Source organism: Propithecus coquereli, unplaced genomic scaffold (genome assembly GCF_000956105.1).
Source record: "Propithecus coquereli isolate 6110/MARCELLA unplaced genomic scaffold, Pcoq_1.0 Scaffold245, whole genome shotgun sequence".
Classification (NCBI taxonomy): Eukaryota; Metazoa; Chordata; class Mammalia; order Primates; family Indriidae; genus Propithecus; species Propithecus coquereli.
The window spans coordinates 298,206-311,090 of NW_012148008.1; positions in this window are offsets into that span (position 1 = coordinate 298,206).

Consider the following 12,885-nt stretch of genomic DNA (forward strand, 5'->3'; position numbering starts at 1 on the left):
TAATATTCTCTATGTAGTAATATTGACCACACAATAGAAACTAAATAAATGAAAATGACACATATCCAAATAAGTGCTCCCAAAGAAATTTTTTTAATAATAAATGACCTAAATCCAACTTATAAGGCTAAAAAAACTCTGTTTTTAAATATATACCTTCACTGATCTTCCATCTTCTTTTAGGTTATTGAGTTCCAAATGATTGTTCAAGGACCAGTGTGAAGGGATTGCATAAAATCACCAGGGATATGGCTAAAAATACTTATTTCCAGATCCCATCAACCAGATCTTTAGGGGTTGAGACTTGGAAATCAGTATTTTTAATAAGTTCTCTAGGTAATTATGATAATTTCAGCCAGGATTCAGAACCAATGACCTAGATTACCAGGGACGCCCACTCCATTTCTATTCTGGTTTTGTATTTTTTACATTCCTCCACAATCCATCCTCCATACTTCAAATAGACTCCATACTTCAAATAGACTCCATTCTCTTAGGGTAGTGTTCTATTTCCCCTCGTAAAATCAAATTTTAATACTGTTATTTAATGATGCCTATCGCTGCAGCTTTTTAGATTTATTATCTAACCCCTCTCTAAGGCTATTCTGGCTATGGGGTGGGACAAAATACCTATGAAATGAGCAGAATTATATTATCTAAATAACATTGAAACACCTTATTCATTCTTTGCTTTCTCTGAGAGAATGCAATCATCACCTAACATCTAGCTAAATGTATTCCTTTAGTTTGGAAACTAAAAATGTACATATTACCTGTAGAAGATGTTTAAAATGCACAGACATTATCCTAGTTGAATTTAATATGATTGCCACTATAGTAGGTACAAGGGCCTAAAGAAGGGTTGGTGGCAAGGAACCTGACTATCCACTGGATATGGAATACCAACCTCAGGGAGAACACATGGAATGTTTGAGGACAATAAAAAGTGTACTTTTATTTTTAAAAGTTTTGAGTGTGTGTGTGTGGGGGGGGCAGAGTTCTAAAGACAAAGTGATAAATACTACAGAAGGTGTGGCAGAAAATCCTGCCTAGCCGTTTTTGCGTAGTAAACTGCTAGGCGAGCACACTTATCCAATTCTTCAAAATGAAAAGCCAAGGGATTTAAGCAAACTTACATAATAGAAGAAAATCCTGTAACTTCATCAAGCAACTTCCCCTTCCTACTCCTCTGCCTACCGCTTTTTTCAAAGAGATCTTAGTTTTGAGGATGTGAATCTTCTACTTAATCAGTGGGGAAAGCAAATGGATATTTGACAAGCAGAAATGGCTGTGATTCTGCTTGCCTTAATGTTTGTTTTTTATTTTTTTTTTCTTCCTCAAGACAGGGTCTCGCTCTGTTGCCCAGACTAGATTGTGTCACCATAGCTCACTGCAACCTCAAACTCCTGAGCTCCAGCAATTCTCCTATGTGCATGTCACCGCACCAGGCTAATTTTTACATTTTTTGTAGAGGCAGGGTCTCACTATGTTGCTCAGGCTGGACTCAAACTCCTGGCCTCAAGAGATCCTTCCACCTCAGCCTCCCCAAATGCAGGGATTACAGGTGTGAGCCACCATACCCAGCCTCCTTGCCTTATTTTGAAATATTTCTTCTAATCTCCTGATAAGGTTTTTAAACAGTAAATTCTACATAGTGTATGTTTTCTTTCTCCTACGGTCACCTCTTTCCAAAGACCTTCTTTTGTGTCAGCAGGATTACAGAGAAGACAAAAAAGATCCAACAAATGATTTTAAAATGAATATTTGTCACTAAGTGGACCACTTTAAAATATTTCTTGTTTTTTCCTTAGATGTTGACGTTTACAGTTAGAGAAAACTGATTTGAAGATTGGTTGGAAAACACTAACAATAATAATAATAGCTAAGGTGTTTATTTATCTGTTATTATTTGTCAGGAATAACAAGAGCCTCAAATAAAATAAAATCTCAGCTAATCGTCCTCCAAATCCCATGAATTTGATACCATTTCTTCACCCACTTTATGCTAAGGAAATTGAAACATGATTCAAGAAACATCTCTAAAGTAACACATAGTTTATTTCTGTTGACTTCTGCTCATTTTATTTAATACCAAGTGTGAGAAATAGATCCCAACTTGGACACCATGGAAGCCTACACTCTATTACTTATTGTATAATTTTTGAATATATGTATTTTAAAATATATTCTATGTAATGAAATGCTCATACCAAAATCCAAGATAAAATTTTTTAAAAAAAATTCCAAAGCCAATATTTTCTGTGAATATTTTTAAGGAAACTAATTTAAAATGTTTTTCAATCTATAGTATGGCTTTTAACCACATGTTTGCACTAAGCAAATGTATATCACAAAAGGAAAAAAGTTAATTTTTTTCCTCTGGGACCTACTTTCTATTAAATAAATCAAGGCCCTGATAACACCATACTACAGAATAGGAACATTTTTCACAGGCATTTTTCTCTTACCAGTTTCTCAAAGAACTTCATCAAAACTAATGGGACTATAGAGAAGATTTATCAGAAGCTCAGTCAGGTCTGTTACATTTCTCCTGCAGATGGGAACGGGCACATCCATCTGCCTTCCCCAGAGACCAGGAGGATAGAGAACTCATGATAGATATTACACCTTTTAAAGAGACTATTTTTTTAAATAAAGGCTCTTTCTTCCTATGCTATTCTCTAATAATGAGTAGCAATCATTAAAACAGTTCCTGTAAAGTGTTATTTAATTTTGTAGTTATAATGAATAGAGTGGAGAGTAAAATATCTTGAGTCTATCATGACTAATTTTGCAACTGGGACAGACTCTTAGGCAGTGCATGAAGTAATGAAAGTTTTCGCTTCATACTATATTGGTTCTCTTTTAATCTTCAGTCAAATTATTGGATGTGATGCTTCGAGTTATAGTCCAAGCCACAAATGCTAGATCTAATAATATCTGTGTCCATCAAGAGCTAATTAAGAAACATATCTTTATAGATAGTTTCACATAGAATAAAAAATTGAAATGTGAATGTAAACTTCTGTCATTATAATTCGTTAAAACAATATGGCGACAATATATGTTAATAATGAGTATACTATGGAATGAAGAGGTAAATCAATTAAGTTTCTTTTGGTGTTTTTTTTTTTTTTTTCCTATTTTCCATTAATTAAAATGTTCAAACCATAGTGTAAGGGGCTAGAATGTAAGGGTTTTTTTTGAAATAAAATGGCTTTTTAGTAATCAGATAACATCTTTATTGAAAGAAAGTTTGTAAAATTGCTTTTAGCATATAATTTAATACTTTCAGAAGTATTTTTGCTCTATACAATGGATGACAAAATCATAGGTACTTGCCATATATGTATATGTGTATACACTTAAAATTGTGAGAAAGCTCCTCAAATGAACCAGGTCAATCAGTTTTATTGGGAGACTGAGGAAAACAAGTCTGTTAAAAGTCAAGATGGTTTCATAAACTAGTGTGTGACTCTGTTACAGTCATCTCTGGCTAAATGTGATTTCCATATTCAGCATTAAAAACAAACAAAGCAGGCTCCATGTACCCACAGGAACTACCAAAAGGCCCAGGACATAGACGGCTGAAAATAAAAGAACTTGATAGCCTGATAATTAATGGATAGACCAATATGTCACTTTTTAACATCATTTATAATATGAATTGGAGACAAAAATAGCATAATAAACCTGATAATTGAAAGTACAATTAGATGGCAAATATATGGAAAACAGAAGTTCATGGAAGATTAAACTTCGTTAGGAAGGGTAACTACATTTGCAGTGAATGTGAAGTCCAAATGATTAGATTAAGCACATTGCTAGTCCCATTTGGAAACAAAACAGGGATCATCTTTGGTTTCTAAAAAGTGGTAGTTTTTAATTTTAAAGAGCAAAAAATCAAGAAATGTAAAAATTCGATTTCTTAGACTCTTGATTAATTATAAAATTAATTTCAACACAGAATAATGATCTTTAGGACTGTCTTAACTTAAAAATTCAGACTTGTGTAAAATATGGTTTCACATATATGCCTAGACTACAAGCATTTTGATATAATGCTTATTATAGCAAATTTTGAGAACTTTATTATACCTATTATTTTATTTGAACTAAATTAGGAAGTTATTGAATAACTTATGAATTTATTATAAGAAGCTTTGAAATCCTTAGTAAATATATGTTTTATAGTGAATTTATTGACATAGCAAATTAGATTTTTAATAATAAAAATTTTTCTTAATGATTACTCTGCCGTCCATATTTTAGCAATTGATAGTGTGGTTTTACATAAAATCCAATGTTTTCAATCTTTTAAAATTTTTACCCCAAAGAATTCTGTAGATACAGGCATTCTACTCTAAAGACTCTAAATAGCTTACTTCTTCTATTAAGGAGTCGGTTGTAACTATTTCTGAGAACAAGGAGTACAATTTCTTAGCATTATTTCACATAATAAATATTTATTTTACAAATGATATAATACAGTAGAAACCCACATTTTTTGCACAGGAACTTTGATGTACCGACAATAAGCTGAAAAATCTTCCTGTTAATGACTAAATTCTTACCAGATTCCTGCAGAGTGGTTACCTGTATTGATAGACATTAAAACAAGACAAATAAGAAGTGAAGACTAAGAAGGCTACTACAGCAATTAGATCCAAGTTTTTTGAATAGCAGAGTTGCCTTCAGTAGGTTCTCTCTTTAAGGAAAGTACCTGGGATTCACTATTACCATGGGGGGTGGGGGGGACAGGCTGGAGGGGGACACTACCCCGTCCTCTCTGCCCCACTAAGAGTACACAGCCCCTTCTGTTCTTCCTACTTCTCCGATCCCATGATGCTCTCTCTCTTTCAGTCACAGCCAAACAACACTGGTCCTAATTAAACCAAGGGGATTGACATTCTCTCCTAGGTACTTAGAATGCTTTACCAAGAGCATTCTCAGACCAGGCCAGCCAGGGAACAAGCCACTGCTTTTCCCATATTGGGATTTCTCTCTATCCTTGTTTTGTAAGTAGCGAGAAAGAAACAAAGTAAAACTTTAATTCCCCGAAGCACATCATAGCTCCCTATTCTTGCCCCTTTATGACTGGTGAAATTCATTTTCAGGGATGTAATTCCTAAAAATTTCGAGACACAGTTTTAAATGGTGTACAGTTTTGGAATTATTTTGATGTTTTATACTAACCAATGTGGTCAATAGAAGCACAATAACTGTATATTTGAATCTTAGTTCAAACATCTAGTTTCCCACTTTTATTTGTGTAAGGTGATTGATTTTTAACAAGCAGCTTACCAGGTCTCTAGGTGGAAAACAAGCATTTCAATCAGACATACCTATTTGTGTGTTGAACTTACTAGCTATATGACTTTGGCGAGACAGTTTGCCCTTCTAAGTCTTAGTTTAATCTTTTATAAATTGTGGCTAGTTGTGATCACTATTTCTCATCTATCTTTTTGTAAATAAGTCAGAAAACTGATAGTTGCCATAGTAAGTACAAGACAAAAATACCAATCAAGATTTCATATTAATGACTTTAGCACTTTAAAATTATCAGGAGATTAATAATTTAAACCAAAAGAAAACATTTTGATATTTGTTTCTTAGCTTAAAACTATTTTAAAATACTGTGAACAAAATTAATTGGTCCTAAATTAATCCTGAAATCCACTTTTTAGCATGGATAAAAATTAAGAATGTTATTAGTTTCTTTCCGGACAAAGAGATAATTGATTTTATTCCTTGTAAAACTTATTTTCCCAGAAATATGATTGAAGACTAGAAATGGTGGTATTACTTATCCTTTTAACAATTAAATTTATTTAGTTTAAAAGTTCAAAGAATGTAAGCAGCACCTTGAAGTATATGGTCCTTAGAACTATAACTAGGTTTCCTTATCTCCCTTCACTTCTTTTTTTATAGGATCTTCCTGTGCTACTCTCATTTCCTATTAGCATTTCTACTATTTGTTGCTGCCTGAAACCTGTATCTCAACCTTGCCTGACATTTCAGGCCGAATTAATTGAATTCAGAGATTAAATGACATTTGAAGTGGGCCTTGAAGGATAAGTATGAGTTCGTGAGACTCAGTACAAATGAATGAAAGCTATAATCCAAGCAAAGGCAGAGAAGTAGGAAAGAACCCAGTTTGATTGGGAAGTAGGGTGTTCTATAGCAGGGGTCCCCAACCTACGGTGAGTTGTATAATTATTTCATTATATATTACAATGTACTAACGATAGAAATAAAGTGCACAATAAATGTAATGGGCTTGAATCATCCTGAAACCATTCCCATCCCCACTTCCCAGGTATGTGGAAAAGTCGTCTTCCATGAAAATGATCCTCGGTGCCAAAAAAGTTGGAGACTGCCATTCTATAGGACAGCTGGCTAGGGAAATGGCTATTGTTAAAGGATAAAAAGAAGGCTGGTTTAGATTGTGAAGGACTCGGACTGCTTCAAAGAAGTTTATGGTTTATATTGGATTTTTATATATATATATAGTAGATAATGATTGCTTGAAGTATTTGTTTGCTTTTCGTTTTATTTTTTTAATTGAGGCTTAATAGTATGATGTGTTTGTGGCTCTTTCATTGTGTAGAAACTACATGGGCAGCAGTAGGGAAAATTGATTGAAGAGCAACATGGAATAAAAGGAATGGAAAACAATTAGCATTTAATTACAACAGCCTGAGTGGAAGATTGACAGGAAGCTAAACTGAGAATTGAATGTAGGGGCTATTTATAAGAGATATTGTAGAGACCACTGGCAGGGATTTGTGACTGATTCAAAGTGGACCTGGCTAGCTGTGAGGACAATGGAAAAGTCAAGGATGACTGAGTTATGTTTTGTTTTGTTTTGTTTTACTGTGGCAATTGGTGGGATGAAAAGTTTATTTCTTTCACTAAATAAATAAAAAGGGAAAGAGAAAGTTTGTGGGAGTACCTAAGAAGTTTAGGTTTAATTTGGGAATATATTGACTGAGGTGATATTTATACAAGTTTGGAATCACAATAGGTCGTAGGAGTATGAGAATTTGGAATTCAGAAAAGTGAACAGCGCTAGAGATAAACATTTAGAACTACTAGCTGTTTGGGTGTGTGGTAGCCAAAGTTAAAATGTGTCAACTCTATTTGGTTGATGTTGACATACTGCTATTAATTTTCTTCCATTTCAAGAACTCCTTAAGCCAACATTCTCCAAATTACAATATTTTCTCTTTTGTTTTTTGCCCTTTTTTAAAACTTGATTCTTCCTTTAATTCTTCCCTTAGACCCTTGCACATTCTCTTCTCACTTGTGAACACTATCACTACTCTCTAAACTGGATTGGTTCTTATTTACCCTTAAGGCTTCTATGGCTGTCCAATTTAGATAATTCTGCATATCGGAATTTTTCCTATCACTTTGTACTCTTGGTCTATAATATCAACAGTCACCATTTATAACTATCTATCTCCATAATTGCATTGTGAGTGCTATGAGAATAAAACAAAAACAAAAACAAAAAAACCTACCTGGTTTCATCCTTACTACGCCCTTAGTGTAGCACGTAACCTGGCCTAGAATTCTTCCTTCCTTCCTTCTTTCCTTCCTTCCTTCCTTCCCTCCTTCCTTCCTGCCCTCCTTCCTAAAAGACTCAGTGAATTAAAGTATAAGTTTCTTTTGGATATGGCCTGATTTTCAAGTTCTAAAATCATAATCCTACATTAAGTCTGAGCTATCTCTTGAGTGGAATATTTAGGAAACTATTACTCACCTCCCCCCACATTTCTAGTGTCTTCCACGTCTAATCAAACTCAGCCACCACTTCAAAGCACAGCTCTTATCCTACCAAGAACTCTTCCTTTCTCTTTTCCTCTCCTTTCTAATGCTAGTTGAAAACTTAAGTAGTTTTCAATTCTAAACTGAATTTCCTATAAAATCCTTTATCTTTAAATTTAGAATATGATCTTAATCTAACTTTTTGGCTTTTTCTATCATGATTTTACAACAAACTGGGTACTTTCCAGCTAACTGAAACTATTCGCATTTGGACAAGTGCATTCGGTAATTTCATGATACTATCAGTTTTCTTATACATTCAGTCAGTAAATATTTTTTTTGTGCTTACTCTATGTCAGTTTAGCACTAGGCTCTGAGAGTAAACATAAATAGGACTTATAAATTTAATGCTATTTCCTTCCTTAAAACACTCTCCCCCACAAGCATTGCTTATTAAAATTCTTCAAATCTTTGCTCAAATGTCACTATCTTAGTAAGACCTATCTCATCTACCCTAATTAAAATTGTATTCACTCATTCCTAGCAGGGGGCACACTGAATACCTACTATCCTCCTCCGCATTTTACTTTTTTCTTAACACTAATGTTCTCACATATCATAAAATATACTTATTTATTAGGTCTATTGAATATCATTTGCCATCACTCATGAGAATGAAAGCTCCACAAGGGAGGGCAGAGATCTTTGACCATTCACCAATGCACTCCAACTACCTGGAAAACAGTAACATTCAATAAAATGTCCAGCTCATAAGACATTCTCTAAATGAAATCTCCTTCGAGGACCCATGCTACAGTTTATATAGCACTTGTCTCATGCCTCTCAGATAAGGTGCAGCATTCTCCTTTGCTGGGGATCTTCCTGTTGAATAAAAAGCCCTGCGAGGCTAGTGTTGTTCACATATTTGTATCTTCCATAGCATTTAGCCCATAAACCCGGTAAATAGCAAATAATTACTAAAAAAAATGAATGAGGTTAAGATACTAGGACATAATTTACTGGGATGATGTAGTATGTCTTTCAAATATTGTGGTCCAGTTGAGTCTAAGGTAAATCATTGTTTTGTCCATTTAGGATCTTTTCATTTACATTCAGTATATCAGAGGATTTTTAGACAGCCGTGATATAGATAATTTGTTCATTCTGAGCAGGTCAAATATATTTGATATAAACTATATTTTAGTGACTTTATAGAATTAGATTGAGCTCTGCCTGAAAGAAGAAGAGTTCAAGAAGCTGTAGTGTTTGCTACAGGAACACATAATATAACAGATGTTCTTTTCCTCTTTATAGGCACAGAAAACCATCTTAACTTTGCAAAATTAAAGCGCAGAACTGACACAAATATTGAACAACTCTCCTAACTTCCCAACCCAACCGTGAAACTTAGGGTTTGAAAATTGGTTACAGCTGTTCCTTTCTATTTCTTAGGTAGTTTTTGTTTGTTTGTTTTTGTTTTCGTTTTTGCCCTTAGTGTTGGACACTTTTATGCACCAGCATTCAAGCAGAGCCTCTCACTTCAGGTGCATTTACCATTTGGGGAACGTGCTGCCCTTGCTTTGTTAGCCTCAGCATTTTCCAAAACCTCACTTCGCCCGTGGCGCTTGTGAATATATCACTGTCCACCTCCTTTGCCTTTTGTATTTACCATTGTCTTACGCTTCAGCGTTTCCGATGCCCTTGAGAAGCCATACGCATGCTTTACATTTGAAAGAGTGCCAGCTCATTTAATCAGGCTGAGTTTGAGAGGCATGGATGAATTTATTCTATCTAACATTTAATAAAAAATAATTTTAAAATGTGACTTATGCCATGGCATGCTTAGCATTACCCTTCCAGGTTTAAATCTGAGAGTTGTCAGTGCCCTCCCTAGTCTGGAAACAAGACATGTTATCAATCAAGTGCGTGGGTGACAAGGCCACTGATGTCTTCCCAAGGCTCTTGTTTAATAATTAATTTTCCAGTGTAGGCATGTTCAGTAAATGGATTACAAAACTTAAGCCCATTTAAAAGGTTTTAGAAATTCATTATTAGTTTTAAAAGATGAATGCACAAATTAACTATCCATGATGGATGAAGCATACCAAATATAGCCAGGTCCTGTGTGGTTTTAGCTTATAATTATATCTAGTATAGAGTAGGGTAAGAAGTCAGTACTGTTTTACAGACAATGCCACTGAATCACCGAGGAAGTGATTCATTTCAAAGGAGACTCAAAAAGCAAGATCAGATGACAAAATTGCGCTTTGAACATTTTCATCTTTTCTCTTGCTCTCAGAAGTCCTCAACCATCTAGCCTCTGGGCAGACTGACTGCTATTTCTGGAGTCAGTACCTCAGCTCAAGTTTTTTCCACAGAATAATATTATGATTTAGAATGAAAGAATTCTTATCAGTTATCACATCTTAATTTCCTTAATTAAACTTCAGTGCCAGTTATCAAGCTGTTATCTTTCAGCTCCAAACCCACCAGCTTCGTGGTTGCTGGGCTGGCTCTCGGCAAACTGCATTCCCCTTTGCCATCTGGCTTCTTACTCAGTTTGGCCAATAGGGCATACTGGAAGGGAGGCTGAATGGCAGGGGAGAGGGAAATTGTTGGTTGCTTCTTCCTTTGAGGGCTGTCCCAGCACTTTGTCCTGGCAGCAGCCATTTCCTGGTTGCAGTGCCAGTCTCTTGGTTTTTTTTTTTTTTTTTCATTCCTGGAATCAGTCTCATCACGACTTGGAGTAGCCAGGCCATGTCCTCTTTTTAGCAGTCTGTGTTCCAATTCTATGGGGCCCTCTGCCAGACTCCCAGTTTCTAATAACCCCAAAGTCCTTTGTTTTCTAGGCTGTACAGGTGTTCAATCCTTCTCACCATTTCTCATAACTATGTTACCTCGGTGTCTTTTTCTTTCTCTTTTTCTCACTTTTCATTTGTAACTTTAGTACTCCAACGCTTGATTGATAATTCCCCATGTTAAATTCTCTGTTTAAACAACTAAAGCGCTCTGTATTTCCCCAGCTAGACCTTGGTTGGAACAAGTGCCACAGACAATCAATCAATCAATCCGTCACTATAGCCAGTTTGTCTCCAGCTACTAAAGGGACTCCATAGATTAAATGATTTGAGTGTTCTATCTCTTTTCTCTCAGGTCATTGAAAGTATTTTACATGTAATTATAATATATGTAATTTTTAAAAAATGATTTATAATTCAATATTATTAGCAGGTTACTTCACAGCTTACTTACTCGTTGATGCTTTCCCTCCCACCCTTCCTAACTTTTCTATATTTTTCTTGTATTTTAAGCTGGGGTATGAGGAGGAACAGGAGTATGATAGTGGCTACAACCTTGAGAATCTCTTTCTGTATTCAAGGTTATACGAATTTTGAGGTCCGCTAATCCAGTCTCTCCCCTTCCCATTCCCTGCTCCTTCAAAGTAAATTAGAAGCTTCAGGCAAAAAGCAGAGAAGCTACCCACCTTCTGTTAATTTCTTTCATTATTATACTAACACATTCGCTTTCAAAATTTATTACTCTTACTTCATAGCCACGCCTCAGATTACACTTAACAAAGGCTATGTCATGAATTAGTCTAACTTCCCACAAATGAAATTAAGTTAGAGAAACCAGCAGCAAATATTTTTTATAGTAAGTTAAAACTATTGGTGTCATCATATTTTTCTGTACCCAGTATCCAAAGTAAATATCAAGTAAATTAGGGAAAATAAACAAAACCATTTGCTTGGTTAATTTTTTAAAGTATTGTATGTTTACTCCTTTTTTTAGTGGATAGTTCACAAACAACTAGTATGTATTATGTGACATACTGAACACTCATTGAATATTTTAAATGGGAAATTCTTTGTGGAATCACTTTTTATTAAATAATAACTACTGTTAGCAATACCTCTGTTACATGAGTAAGTCATTTTACAAAGACTGCAAATTATTTGTTGTCCCATCTAGAGTTTGTTTCATAGGAAATTTAAATTTTAGTGTCTCAACTTGAATGTAAAATATTTCCCTCATATGGTATGGCAAAACATGTTTTCGTCTTTGCTGCATGTTACATTTGAGATATAGTCCATTCAGGATCTTTTTTTGGGGGGAGGGCAATCAAGACATTAAATGATTAGAGACTTTTGCCCTACAGCTCTGATTTACATGCTTATAAAGATAATTGATAGGCCAGAATAATGATATACTTTGGCCCTAGAAGTTCCTTGATGATGAAATTCCATGGTCTATTTTCTCTGCTGTGCTGTTTTTTGTCTTCTGGGCAGGCGTTTTTATCAGTTTGGTTTGTTAGTATGATTAGTCCAAACTTGTCCAGCGCTTTATGTCTGAAATAAGTCATTAATTAGCCAATATTTTTGTAGCACCCATTAAAATCATCTAAGAATGTCAGAAGGCTGGGAAGTTGGAAACAAAAATTTAAAAGAGCTCTGAAATTAAAAAAGCTCATCTTCCAAAAGGAGTGTGGTGACATGTTTCAAAAATAAATGAATTGATATCAAAAAGAGGCCCAAGTGCTAAAGAGAAGACCATTGTTTAGATGGAACCAGGCTGGTGCACTGCCAAAGAAAACAAACAGCATTTTTTTTTATTTCAGCATATTATGGGGGTACAGATGTTTAGGTTACGTATGTTGTCCTTGCCCCCCCCCCCAAAAGTCCGAGTTTCAAATATGTCCATCCTTCGGGTGGTGCGCATTGCACTCTTTGTGTATACTTATACCTCAAACAGCATTTTTGATTTAAAGTCTCCTCACTCTGCTGGAGGGGGTGGTTTCCCCAATAACAAGTTAGATCCCTTGTACTGTCTTGAGACAGTGACAATCCCTTTCTTCCATTGTACCCTCACTGCTAGCATAAAATGTAAAACACAGTAAGTACTCAGAAAGTATTTGATGAGTGCATGTATCGGTAGAGATAATGGAACCATTTGTTTTCCAAGGGGAGTAATTTCCTCCTTTCTTCTCCTGAATTCTCTGGTTATAATCAGATCACTGCTAGATCAACAGTCAAACCATTTATTTAGAGGTTACTGGTCATCATCTTAATATATTTCTCTAAAAATCTGAAGTATATTGTACTGATTTTTATT